Here is a 13,952-nt window from a genome sequence, read left to right as displayed (position 1 = left end):
CCCAGTTTTCTTTGCTGGGTCATCATCCACATCCCACCACCTAATGTATATGTTCCACAGGACTTTTTCCTCGTCCCTCTTCTCTTCTCCCTTAATACTATTTCACTTATGATCTCATCAGTTCTCATGGATTCAGATGATAACAGAGTTATCATCTTTCGTGCTAATGATTCTCAAATCTGCTTATCCAACCCTAACCTCTTTCCTGACCTTCAGTCTTACATTTTTAGCTGACTGTTGGCTATCTAAAATTGGATGCCCCATGGACATCTTAAACTCTCAAAGTCCAAATCTGAACTGATTTTTTTCTAAACAGTCCTCTCATTCTAACTTCTGTGTTACTGGTGAAAGTACCATGATTCTCTCAAAATTCCCCCTTATCTCCTCTGTCACAGCCACCATGAGACAGACCCTCATCACCTTATACCTGAACTATTGCAATAGCCTCCTGGTTGGGCTTCCTGCCAAAAGTCTCTCCCCACTCAAGTCCATCCTCTACACACCTGTCAAAGTGATCTTCCTAAAGTGCAAATCTGACCATATCACCCCTCTCCTCAATAAACTCCAATGGCTTCCTGTCACCTCTAGAATTAAATATAAGGGCAGCTAGGTGATACAGTGGATAGAGCACTGGCCCTGGAATCAGGAGGACCTGAGTTCAAATTCAACCTCATACACATAACATTCACTAGCTGTGTGACTCTTGGCAAGTCACTTAACCCTAATTGCCTCACTTAAAAAAAAAAGAATTAAATATAAAATCCTCTGTTGTCCAAAGCTCTTTATTACTTGGCCCTCTTTTTGTTCCTTTTTAGTTTTCTTATGCTTTCTATTACTTCCAATTCCCTCTAACCCAAGTACTCTGCGATTTAGCAACAGGTGCAAACCTTGCTGTTTTTGGAACAAGACCCTCCATCTCCAGACTTTGGACACTTTTGCTGGTGTCCTCCATGTCTGAAAATCTCTCCTTCCTCATCTCAGTCTAAATTTCTATAACTTCCTTCAAGTCCCAATCAAAATTCTAATGACTTCACTATGTTGATTATTTCCAATTTATCATGCATATAGTTTGCTTGTACGTAGTTGTTTTCTTCTTGTCTCCTCTATTAAACTGTGAACTCTTTGAGAACAGAGATTTTCTTTTCCCTTTCAAAGCACTTAGGACAATACTCAGCATATAGTATGCACTTAAGAAATGTTTATTTACTGACTACTTGATAATTAGTAGTTTTGTACCTATTTGCTTTCAGTGCTTAATATTTTGTTTTGTCTATCCCCATGAACTTCTTTTGGGATGTACCTTAGGAATTAATGTTGCTTCAATGACCAACAAGAATGCTTTTTACATGCAAAATCATGTTTGCCTTACTTGAGTAATCATCAGGAAAAAGAAGTCAGTGTTTATTTGGCTGTTTTTCCCCCCACTGGCTTCCATGACCATCAGTCAAAATTGTCAAAATCATTTACATGTTTAACTGAAGCCAAAGTTTTTGTTTGAGTTTTTAAGAATTTCACCCAGAATAATCCAAGTTAAATTGGCTGTTAATGTCACCAATATTTAATCATTTGATCTCATAATTATTCACAGAAAATAATTATATGAATTATATACAATTATATAATATAGATATATTATATAAAATAATCATGATCAAATGAAAATTTAGGCAAGATTTTCATTGCATGATAATTTAATGTAAAATTTTAAGTGTTTTACAGAGTACCAACAGTTAAATAAATGAAAGTTTACAGAGTTTAAAAATTTGTGATATTAGTGCCCTCTGAGCTCCTATGTTTTATTTGCTGCTGTTCCTGTTATAGCCATAGGGGGAGGGGCAGACTGGTGAAGGGAGGGAAGGAGAGAGGAGGAAGTATGTAAATAATCTTCTTCTCTCTCCAAGGAGTCTATTGCTCAAAAACTTCCCTTCTTTTTTTTCTAGAAGGAGTGCTCTTTAACTTTATAGTTCTAAAAAACCAAGAAAGATGTTCATGGAGAACATTACTCAACATAAAGTTGATGTGTAGAGAAAGGGGTTATATTGATTTTCTAGAGCATATAATCCCCAAATATAACCTATTCAGAGAAGGGAAACTTCTTGACTAGTTCCAAATTTTCAGGTTGCCTCACAAATGAAGTCTGAGAGTCATAGCAATGCTGGTGTTCAGGTGGCTATGTGAGACAGGTGAATTTTCCTTCAACATGAGAGTGTTATCGTTCTGGCAAGCTCAATTTCAATGCCCTTCTTAGGAGAGTTTATGATCTATTTTAATTGTTTTATATCTTTCCTGAATTTGAGTTATGAACTACTTTGAATTATTTGTACCTTTAGTATTTTTATGTAAAGTTAAATAAAGACTGCCCTCTATAAGCATTTATTACCTTAAGTACTCATAAAGGATTTGAATACAAGCTAGATATAAGCAATATTTGGGGATTTTCCTTGCACAAATTGAATGGGGAGAACAACCCTGCAAAGAGTGAATGAACTTTTAATGTCACCTCTAAGATTGGTTCTGGTCCATGTGAGTACAGAACTTAAGGCATGTTGAAAATGAAGATGAAAAATGTAATAACAATGAATCTATAAACATATTATTAACATTTAATTAATATTATTATTAACATTATTATAAACATAATTATATTTACATAATAATCATTGAAATTATTATAAACATTATTAATATTATTAATACTATTAATTATTATTATTACAGATTGTCATAATTATCTATTGTAATAATTGTAATTAATTGTAATAATGTACAAATGTAAAAATGCAATAATAGTAATTGTAATAATTATTAATTATTAATATCGATTTTATTAATAATATTATTAGTAATACTCTTAGTATCACTAATACTATTAGTATTAGTAATACTATTAGTAATAGTAATACTATTAGTATTAGTAATACTATTAGTAATGTAATACTATTAGCAACAGTAATAGAAATTAATAATATATTATTAATATGTTAATATTATAATAATATATAATAATATATTATTAATATGTTAATATTATATATGTTATATATTATATTATATAACTTATATATGTTAATATATTATATACAATATGTTATTAATAATATGTTATTTTATATATATATATATATAATATGTTATTAATAATATATTAACAATTAACAATTTATAGTGCTTTAAGATTTGCAGTGAACTTTACAAATATTATCTTATTTGATCCTCACAGTAACCCTGGGAAGTAGGTGCTATTATTGTCCCTGTAATACAGATCAGGAAGCTGATTCAGACAGAAGTTAAGTGACTTGACTAAGGTCACACAGACAATGTCTGGGGCTTGCTTTGAAGTCAACTCTTCCTGACCCCCAAATCCAGTACTTTGTCCACCATGTCAACTAGCTACCTGCTATATTGATATGTATGTATGTATGTATATTTATATACATCTACATTTATGTGTGAACCATCAACATCTCTGATGTGAGGGCTCTGGAGCCCTTTTCAAGGCTTCTTATCCACCTTTGGTGTCTACCTGGTACTCAACTCTCACCTATAGCTCTAAGAAGCTGTAGCATGTGCAGTGACATCTTGACAGATGTCTACACCATATTAAGGGTAACCAATAGGCTTCAGACCTATTGGTGAGTAGGTGAGTTAGGGGAGATGTCCACTCCAAGTATGTGAAGACATCCTCTGGCAGAATAGGCAGATGAGAACAATGTGTTCCAATAGCCATGAAGGTGCCTGAAGCAGTTGCTGTGGAGAGTTTAAAGCTTGGTCAGACATCAAAGATATGGAGGTAATCCACTATATCCAAGCCATCACCACTTGTTCTTACTTTTGTCTTGATGCTGGACTTCAATGACTCTGAAAGAAAGAATGAGACTGAAAACTTTATGCAACTCTGTCTCATTTAAATCCAATTCACTCATGAGACAAGACATCACATAATGATATCATCAATCCTCTTGGAAAAGGAAGGACAAACAACAAGTATGTAGCAAGGGAAGGTATGACCCCAGACCAATTGAGTCTGCCCAATCTACTTATGAAATTACAGCAAATAAAAGCCAAGGAACAGAGACGATAAGGTGTTAAAATGTTGCCCCTTTCAACTCGTTTGAATTAACAGCCTGTAAAAGTCATGAAAATTTATATGGCTCACACCCTGAATGACCTATTCTGCAGAACATAAATGATACAAAACTGAGACCTTTAGGAGTCTGATGGACCATTTCAACTTATGGTCCAGGAAAAATATTCTCCATTAGTTCTCTGTAACACATAGAATGCCCCAAATTTCCCCCATAGATCCAAGAAACATATAAAGAACTGCAAATGGAAGTTTAAACTCAGAAAATGAGGCTAGCTTAGAAAAAAAAATCAAACAAATTCAGAAAAACTTCAAAAATGTGAGAGGATCCAAAAGAGATATTAAATACTTAGGTTTGATAACTCAGATTTCCAGGTCACCTGGCAAACTTTATTCCATGGGCCTAAAATCAATAAGGAGCTAAGAGCCACTCATTTAACTAGGAGGTCTCTGTGTAGCTCTAGACGTATTAGTAAGCATCAAGATTCTAAGGATGCAATATTCATAGTTTGCATATCAGCTTTTATATTGGTAATTAACAGAGTAATGTAATAGGACTTAAGCATTCAGGCATATGAAAGTTATCTCAAAGCTATTTTTTAAAAGAATCATACCAGTTTATATAATTATAATCTGAAAATAAAAAAATAATAAAATAGTAGGTTTTTTTTCTCATAGGTCCCTACCAATGAATAGATTACCCCTAGTATATCTAGATATTTTCACATTTTGGTATCTCCTATGGTCTACTCCACCATCCAATTCACACTCAACAGACTGAGTTCCCCAAGGTACAACTACCCCAAGTTCAAGAAACTCTGTGGATCTATACTCTTAAAATTATAACTCATGATTCCTCATTGGTATATTAACCATTAATAATCAACCAGTGGTCAAGATTAGCTTAAAGTAGAGGCATTTGCTGAAATGGCATGCTAGGAATAGTAACTACAAACATATCTAAGAAACTTGTGGTATCCTCTCCTATAGCTATACATTGGATCAGTGGGAGGAGTAGGTTTATGTATAGAATACAGGTAGAAAGGCAACCGTAGAGAACCTGTATGGTCAAAGTGACTCACACTTGAAGCACTGTAATACCTCAGTGTCTTTATCTCTTTTTGTGGAGGCCTCATGTTATTTATTTCTGGCCCCCCCGAAAGTTATTCAACTGGGCTCCCCTGACCTGTTCTTCTTCACAGCTGTACCATAGTCAGAAGCTATACTCATTGGGCCAGTTTTCTACTGGGCTTAGTTTCTCCTACTGTGTGAATTACCATATTGAAAGATGACATTGATGATGGGGGCAGGGAAGAGGAAAGGGGGACTCCTCTCTCCCTCTGTATTCTGTTCAAGGTAAAAGGCAAAGAATATTCTCTTTGGAGACTGAATTCTTTGTCACTAGCTGAACTTCTGTTTGGCTGCCCCAAGTGGCTGACCTCCCAGACCTTGTTCATGCTTTTTAAGGCTACCAAAGATATGGCTTTATCCTTTAGGCAATGCTTTGCCACCATAAAATTCCATCAAGTTTATTGAGGAAATTTTTCACATCTCTTACAGGAATAAAGAAGTGTGAACATTTTTTGACACTTCCTTTGTGCTAAATCCTTTAAAAGGTGTGAATGGATCTATCAGTTTTTCAAGTTTACAATCTGTAACCAGGTCTGAGTTGCTAAAGGTATCATACCCTTTTCAAACTATGAATGCAACCACTCAAAGACTAAATGGAGCAAAACTTTATCACCTCATTGTCTGTTGTCTCTTTTACCTTCTCCTTATATCCATTAATTTCATCAGGTGGTTTAGGGGACTCAGTTGGTCAGGGGTACACCATTCAAAATCCTGCTCCACATTTTCATATTAATGAAAATAGTAATGATAAATAACATTTACTGTAGTGAGTTCCCAATATTTGATGATGAGTATATATGCATTTACTGGCCAAGATGCACAAGCCAGAAGAGGAAACAAATGCCAATGACAACTTATTGATAATGGAGGAAGAAATATAATAATAGCAAAGATTAAGTTCATTTAAATTCAGTAAACATTCATTAAATGCCTATTATGTGAAGAAAATATTAAGTATGAGGGATACAAAATAAGATATAGAACAGACCTTGTTCTCAAGGACTTTACTGTCTAATCAGGGTGGTTGTGATATAATAGTGGTAGTTCCTTATTAAGCACCCATAAAACAAGAGGCAAAAGATGAGGTAGTTTGTTATATTGGGAAGACTGGACTTAGAGTCCAAAAATCCTAACCTCAAATTTCACCACTGGAACTGTTATCTTGGCAATTTGGGGCAAATTACTTAATCTCTCTGTGCCTCAGTTTCCTCATCTACAAAATGACAGAATTGATTTAACATCTATCTATCTATCTAGCTATCTGTCTGTCTATCTATCTGTCTATCTATCTCTATATGTATACATACAACATATATATATATATTACTTCTGTAAGAATATATGTGCTATATATTTCTACTATATACACATATATTCCTTATATTATATATATATATATATATACACATATACATCCATATATATGTATTAGGTAAAGAAAATCCATCTAATCATTTTATTATTCTCTTGGCAATGCATAAGCTTTCAGAGATGTAGTGGAAGTGGGAAAAAAATGGACTAGTAAAACAAACTTTAACATTATCTACCCAGCACATGTTAAACAGCTCAGCATTTCTGTCTAAGCTTTCCACAAATAAGATAATGATATCTTACACGTGTTAATATTTTGTAGCTTTCATATTTCTAGATTACTAGTGATAGTTAGTGAAGCCGGCTTTTCAGGGTTAGTTAAACATTTACAGGGAGCTTCATTTATTTGGTAGCCATATATCTTTTTAATTTTCTTCCTAATGCTTATAAGTACCATATAATAGAAGCATTTTTCTCCTTTTTTAGTTCATTCTGCTACATACTAAGTAAGCAGTATTATGAAGAGATAGTCATTTGCTGTATAAGAAAGATTTATATCCTTTTGGAAATGAGGTTTTGGAAAAGAATAATTGTTTTTCCAAAACTAGAACTTATGTTTCATATAATCTATTTCTAAGATCTTGCTTTGAGTTTAGGAAGGCAGAAAGTTGATCATCTACATACACACACAGACACACACACACAGAGCTTTTACATAATCTAAAACCTGATAGTCTTTTTGTAAACCTAGATTTTCCAAGTTTGCTTAGAATCTGTGATTTCCTTCAAGGCTTAGCTCAAACCCCTCCTTATAAGGAAAGCCTTTCTTTTCTGGTCCTCTCTGGCACTTGAGCCCTTTCCTCTAAAGTTAATTTTTATCTTGTTTCTATATATATATATATATCACATATGCTTATTTATTTATATGTTATCTTCCCTATTAGACTGTGAGTATTTGAGAGCAGGGGCTGGCTTTTGCCTTTCTTTGTATCACCAGCATTTAGCACAGTGCCTGGCATATAGTAGGCAGAATGTTTATTGACTGACAAACCTACATTAAAATGCAAGCTACTTGGGTCAGCAAGGTGGCACAGTGGATAGAGCATTGGTTCTGGAGTCAGGAGGACCTGAATTTAAATTTACCCATAGACGCTTACTAGCTGTGTGACACTCGGCAAGTAACTTAACCCCAATTGCCTCCAAAAAAAAGTGAGCTACTTGAGTTCAGGTACTGTTTATTGGCATTCTTAGTGTATCTAATACTTAGCATGGTTTCTGGTGCTCAGTACATGCTTGTTGATTGTCTTAAGGACAAGATTTCACTGGTTCCAGACCCCTTTCAGTATGATATTAGCAGCTTAAAATGCCTTCCCTTTCAGCATTACTACTTGCTATCCATACTACCTTACTCCCCTTTCAAAAAGCACACATTATAACAGAAAAGTACCATGATTCCATGAGACCAGTTTGTGTTTTTTTTATGTTGTCAATGTTATTTCATTTCTGTAATTTTATGTTCTGTTTTTGTTCTTTTGCTCCTAATGAAAATAGTTCAATGACAGGAGAAGAGATTCCTCCCTCTTAGGCCAAAACAAATAATACTCTACTTTTGCAGTATTTGTAAAAGTCTCTGAAGTTCCTCAAGTTGAAAAGTCCCCAGTAGATTCAAGCTCAGTCCTCTTATCACATCTTTTTTCCCCCTTAATTTATTCATGTCACTAAGAACTCTGTACATACAGCAAGAGTGAATGAGGAATAAATGGAATAATTGAGTTTCATAAATATTCAGGATTCGAGGATTGGCCCATTCAGAATGTTGTATCACAGCATAATAGAGGTGGATGGGGAAAAAATTGTGTGGTGAAGTTTTCAGTTTTCCATCCTTCCTGGCAGTTTTAGTACCTTGTACTAGCATGAACTTTGAATGCCTGATAATACTTCATGGTATACTGTTAGGTCATGAGAATGTGTACTACTTCTCCCATCATAGATCATAATGCTTCCAACTTTCCTAGACAGTCTTTATGAACTATGATGGTATAAGAAAAGAAAAAAAAAACTTTACCTGGTAGCCAACCTTTTAGTGATAAGTTTAGTGATAAGTTTCTCTGGCCTAAGATAGAATGTTTCTCAAAGAATACAAAAGAGTCATATTTTATGTATGTATGTATATATATATATATATGTATATATATATGCATATATATGTATATATATGTGTGTGTCTGTGTGTGTATAGACATACATATATATATATATATAATATATATCCATAAATAACTTTAGAGGCCATATAAAACAATCCCATCATTTGATAAATGAGGAAACTAAAACCCAGAGAGTTTTAGTGACTTGCCTAATGTCATATAGGTATTAAGTGATAGAGGCAGAATTTAAACTCAGGTCCTCTGTTTCCCAGTTTTTTCCCCCATGGTCTATGACTAAAACCTTTACAATTTAGTATGATTTGTCAGAACGGGACATAGCCTTTGAGAACCCACACCACCATAAGACATTGGCCTAGAGTTTGAGTCCTAGAAGAAGCTGTTTGGAAAATAGAGAAAATATGTAGGTATAATAAAAAAAATGGTAATAAAATACATATCCTCAAAGTGACAATTGGAAGGTTCATGAGGATTAGTAGGGGAAATTTGTCTTTGTTACCTCTTTATGCTATGAATACATTCCCTATTTTCTCTGTATTTCCCCATGACCCTAGTTACCTAATGCTTTGTATCCTCTGGCTTCTCTCAGGGCCTCTAAATAGGACATTCCTTAGGGTTTGGCCTTTCTACCTACCTACTGCCAGCACAGAATCATCGGTATAATCGATATATAGTGAGCACAGGAGACAAGGAAACAATGAAACATGGAAATGTGAAAAAATAATAGGGAAATATTCTAATACTTGTGGAATGAACAGAGAAAACCTAAAGTCATTTTAAAAAATTACCATGCCATAATAATAATTTAATAAACTCTGCTGTCATCTCGAAGAATCAGGATGGTTGCCTTGGTGATGAAAATTGTTCTTTCAGCTTCTTGATTCTGTCATTTTTTTCTACACATGAATTCATAATATTTTGGATTTATTAACCATTTGTCACTGATAGAGATAAATCACCTGCTTTAAACTGGCCGTGGAAGTCTTCTATAAAATTACAAGCTCTTTGTCAACTCAGCAATGAGATAGTCTATGATTATTAGAAAATTAAAACTATTCATCATGAAGGATAAGATGTGTAATATGAAAACATGACACAGAAGAGAGTACCATGCACTATCAGAGATGTATTCTTAAGAATCATTTAGTTTAATTCTGAGTCCACTGTGTTTTTAAATAGTTGCATTCAATCTTTGTTAATGAATATAACCATTACAAAGATTCGAGCATATTTAACTTCTAAGACTGTTAAGTCTATTAAAAAATCCAATTTACAATTTCCTCTCATCAGTTTGAGAGGGAGTAAAGAAGGATAGGCTACAAACTTGGTATTAGAATACACAATTTTGAAACCAACTCTAAAATTAACTAACTGTAAGACACAAAGTCCCTTAACCTCTCTGCCCTTCAGTCTCCTCAGCTATCGCAGAATCAGATTTAGAGCTGCAAGAGACCTTTGAGGACATCAGACCAAACCAGTTGTTTTACAGATGAGGAACCTGTGGCCTACAAAGGTTAAGAAACTGAGACTTAGAAAGATTAAGCAAGTAGCTTCAGGTTATACACCTAGTAAGTGATAGAGCCAGGATTTGGACTTCAGTAATACTATTCAATCAGACAATAAACATTTATTTAGTGCCTATTATATATGAGACATCTTAATATGAAAGTGAAAATTGGCCTTTCCCCCAAAGAGCTTACGTTTGACCAGGGAATACCACATATAAATGTACAGTTCACACAGATGTGTATAACACACACATGCATGCATGCATACATATATATTTAGAAACATACATATATGTGTATGCATGCATGCATGTGTGTGCACAATAAAATATAGACAAAGTAATTTCAAGAAGGTTCTAACAATTAAGGATGAGATCAGTAGTTCAAATCTAGCACATTTACCCAGGACACTTCCTTGCCTATAATAAGGTTCTTAAAAGATATCTTTTTATTTGCTCCTATACCTATTGGGCCTTGAACTTTTGACATCTTGCAACAACAAAGCAGCATTTCTATGACAAAAATACAAGGACATTTTTAGAATAAGAATGCTGAGTTCTTACATTTTTAAGTGCTGCATTTGAAAGATGCATTACTCAAAATTTTCTAGTCTGATTAAAATATTGAAAAGTATCCCTACAGTAATTTCTGATACAGATGCTGCATTTAATACTTTAAAATGTATGATTTTGTTTTTTGGTTTTTTTATAATAGACAATTTATTATGGTACATCACATTTTGTTTGGAGTGACATATCACTGTATTCTGTTAATCAATTATATTAGCTTTTCAACTAAGGCTGATGTTTTTCTTTGCAGTTATTAAAAATTCAAATTTCTAAATAAGCAGAATAAAACTTCTTAAAATAAAAAAAAATTTAGACCACTACCATCCCAAGGATATAGAAAGAAAAATGCCCTGTGAACTGAAAAGCATTACATGAATGTGAGTTATTACCAGCCTGGGTTTCATTGATGTTTATTTACTTTATTAAAAGTTCACATCTGAGATTTCTGGGGTGATAGATCCCACAATTAGTCTTAGCCTGGTCCTTCTATGTTGGCTCCATTGTTTACTTTGTTTCCATTGTTCTCTTTATAAAAGAGAAAAATTATTTCTTATGATCAAAAAATGTTCAGAGAAGGGATGGTTAATTTTTTATCCACAAATCTGAGGAAATCACTCTTGCAGCTTTCAGATATAGTAATTGTTAGTTTGAAAGTGGTTTGAGAGTTGCACAATAAAGTGTAGATGAGAGATGATCTTGTTTCACAGATCCCCACTCTTCAAATGGAGTGTTCAGGGAAAGACTTCATAATTCAGTCTAATTCCCTAACACACCAGATGTGGAAATATTTCTGCATAATTCTACCAATAACTCCATGTTTAGATTTTCTGTTATAATCTAAACTGAGTTTTTGTTATATTTGGTCACTGTGTGCTTGTATGCCTTGACATATGGCAGTATCTCTTTAATTAAAAAAAATTGAATCACCTCATAAGCAAACTAGAAGCAATATATTACATGAATATATTTTGAGGATTTTAGCTTATTGTTGATGGTCCTTAAACACATTTATTATCACCCACATGATAATGCATAAATTATGTTCTATTACTAACCTATTGGATGGAGCCTTACCAGCTATATGACCATGGACAAGTCACTTAATCTCTACTTCTGGGTTGCAAACTCCTTTCATGGAGGAAACTCTTGATGACCAAAAAGAAAAGATCTCTGACATCTCATTAATACCTATTAGAAGGTGACATTGATTATATCTCTAAGTTCTGTGAGATCAAGCAACCATGTCTAATTTCAACATTGTAATTCCTGCATTTTTAAGTACAGGGCTTTGTACTATAAAATAGTCTGCAAGTAAAAAAGGAAGAATAGTAGGGAAAAAAAAGAAGGGATAAAATGAGCTTTTTTTCACTATATTTTGCATTGCTACCATATGTGTAGATGTTACAGAAATAGTATATGTTTAATGTCCATAACTACCATTATTTGTGTCCTAACGGACTATTAGGTTAGAATGGGCTGGGGTTTTTTTATTTGTTTTGTTTTATTTTTTTTGCCAACCTAATCCTTTCATTTGTTTTTTTTCCAATTTTAAAAACATTATTTTATTTTTAATTTATGGAATAAAATAAGCATTTCCATAATGTAGCATAATTTAAAAAAATATGATTCCACATGAAACTGCAAATCTGCTATGTATAAGTTGCTATTCCTTTTAATTTCACAACAAAGTTATCATGTACATTTCTCTTTTTTCTTCCACCCCCCCAGATATGGCCACTATTAGAAACAAATATATATATACATATGTATATAAATACACATACTTCTCTTTATCAGTTCTTTCTCTGGATGTGTAGAGTGTCTTTCTTTATATGTCCTTTATATATCATTTGGATATTTGTAATAGTCAATGATTATGGGGCTAAATGATTCTAAGCACATATCTTTAACAGTTAAGTACTATCATTCATAGGGGCAACTAGGTGGCCAAATGGATACAGTGCTAGGCCTAGAGTCAGGAAGATTCATCTTCCTGAGTTCAAATCTGACTTCAGACTCTTACCAGCTGTGTGACCCTGGGCAAGTCACTTAACCCTGTTTGCCTCAGTTTCCTCATCAGTAAAATGAGCTGGAGAAGGAAATGGCAAACCACTCCAATATCTTTGCCAAAAAAAAAACCCAAAAGGGGTCATGAAGAGTCAGACATGTCTAACTTATTTGTACAAAAAGATGGTCTTATAACCTCAGTAGTCATCAGGACCTTCCCACATTATCAAAGTTGGAATTTCTCAGAAGCAATTGGGAGTTTCTGGAATTTATTGAGTAGGGTAGGCCTGCATTTTGAGAAATTCATTTAGCAATCATGTGGAAGACAGCTTAGAGAATAGGGAAGAGACTTGAATCAGGAAAAACAATTAGAACAATTAGAAGTCAGTTGCAAAAATCTAGGCAAAAGAATATGTGGGCCTGAGTGGTGTGCTTATTGTATTGCTTGGTTTCTTAATGTTCACTAGGTAGGTACAGAAAAGAGATACATTCTAGAAGTGTTATGGAAGTAGAATTCTCAAGATGTGGCAAATGTTTAGATTTGTGGGGTTAGAGAATATGAAAGTCAAAGATGACACCAAAGGTATAAATCTGGTTAACTGCAAAGTAATGCCCTGACCTGAAATAGGGAAATTCTGAGGGGTGGGAGGGTTTGATATGAACAATGAGTTCTGTTGTGGACATATTGAGTTTGATATGCCTATAGAATATCTATTTGGAAATGATCAATAGGCATTTGGCAATGCAAACCATGAGTTTAGGAAAAAGACATGGGCCGGACTTAGAGATCTAGCAATCATTAGTGAAGAAGATAATTAAATACATGGCAGTTGATAAATGCAACTTGCCAGAGTACACAAATGGGATGTGAACTTAGACCCTTTTGATCTAATGTTTTTTTTTTTTATTGTATCTTGGAATTTTTGATTTGGAGATATAGCTGTTATTTACAGAACATACTGTTGTTTTCAGGGCTTACAACATAGGTCTGCCTGAAGGTGTTGCTTAGAGATTTGCTCCATTCTGAATGTCATTGCATCAGTCTGTTTTTTCTTTGTGTCTCATAGCTATCCCATATGCCTGCACAAGGTATCACCTCCTCAGTCATCTGTAATATCTACACAGGCAAAATTACCTGCCCTGCAGCATCCCCCTACCTTGCCCCAGTCTCATGCAG

At 34.0% G+C, this 13,952-nt stretch overlaps 1 protein-coding gene across 1 annotated transcript in view; it reads left to right on the top strand.

Moving 5' to 3' along the window:
* Positions 1 to 13,952, top strand: part of TRDN (triadin) — a 134,746-nt gene that overhangs the window by 42,980 nt on the left and 77,814 nt on the right. The gene's annotated exons all lie outside the window — the stretch shown is intronic.

This window comes from Vombatus ursinus, unplaced genomic scaffold, assembly GCF_900497805.2.
Source record: "Vombatus ursinus unplaced genomic scaffold, bare-nosed wombat genome assembly UNPS02006779.1, whole genome shotgun sequence".
In the NCBI taxonomy this organism is placed as follows: domain Eukaryota; kingdom Metazoa; phylum Chordata; class Mammalia; order Diprotodontia; family Vombatidae; genus Vombatus; species Vombatus ursinus.
This window is presented reverse-complemented; position numbering and strand designations above follow the sequence as displayed.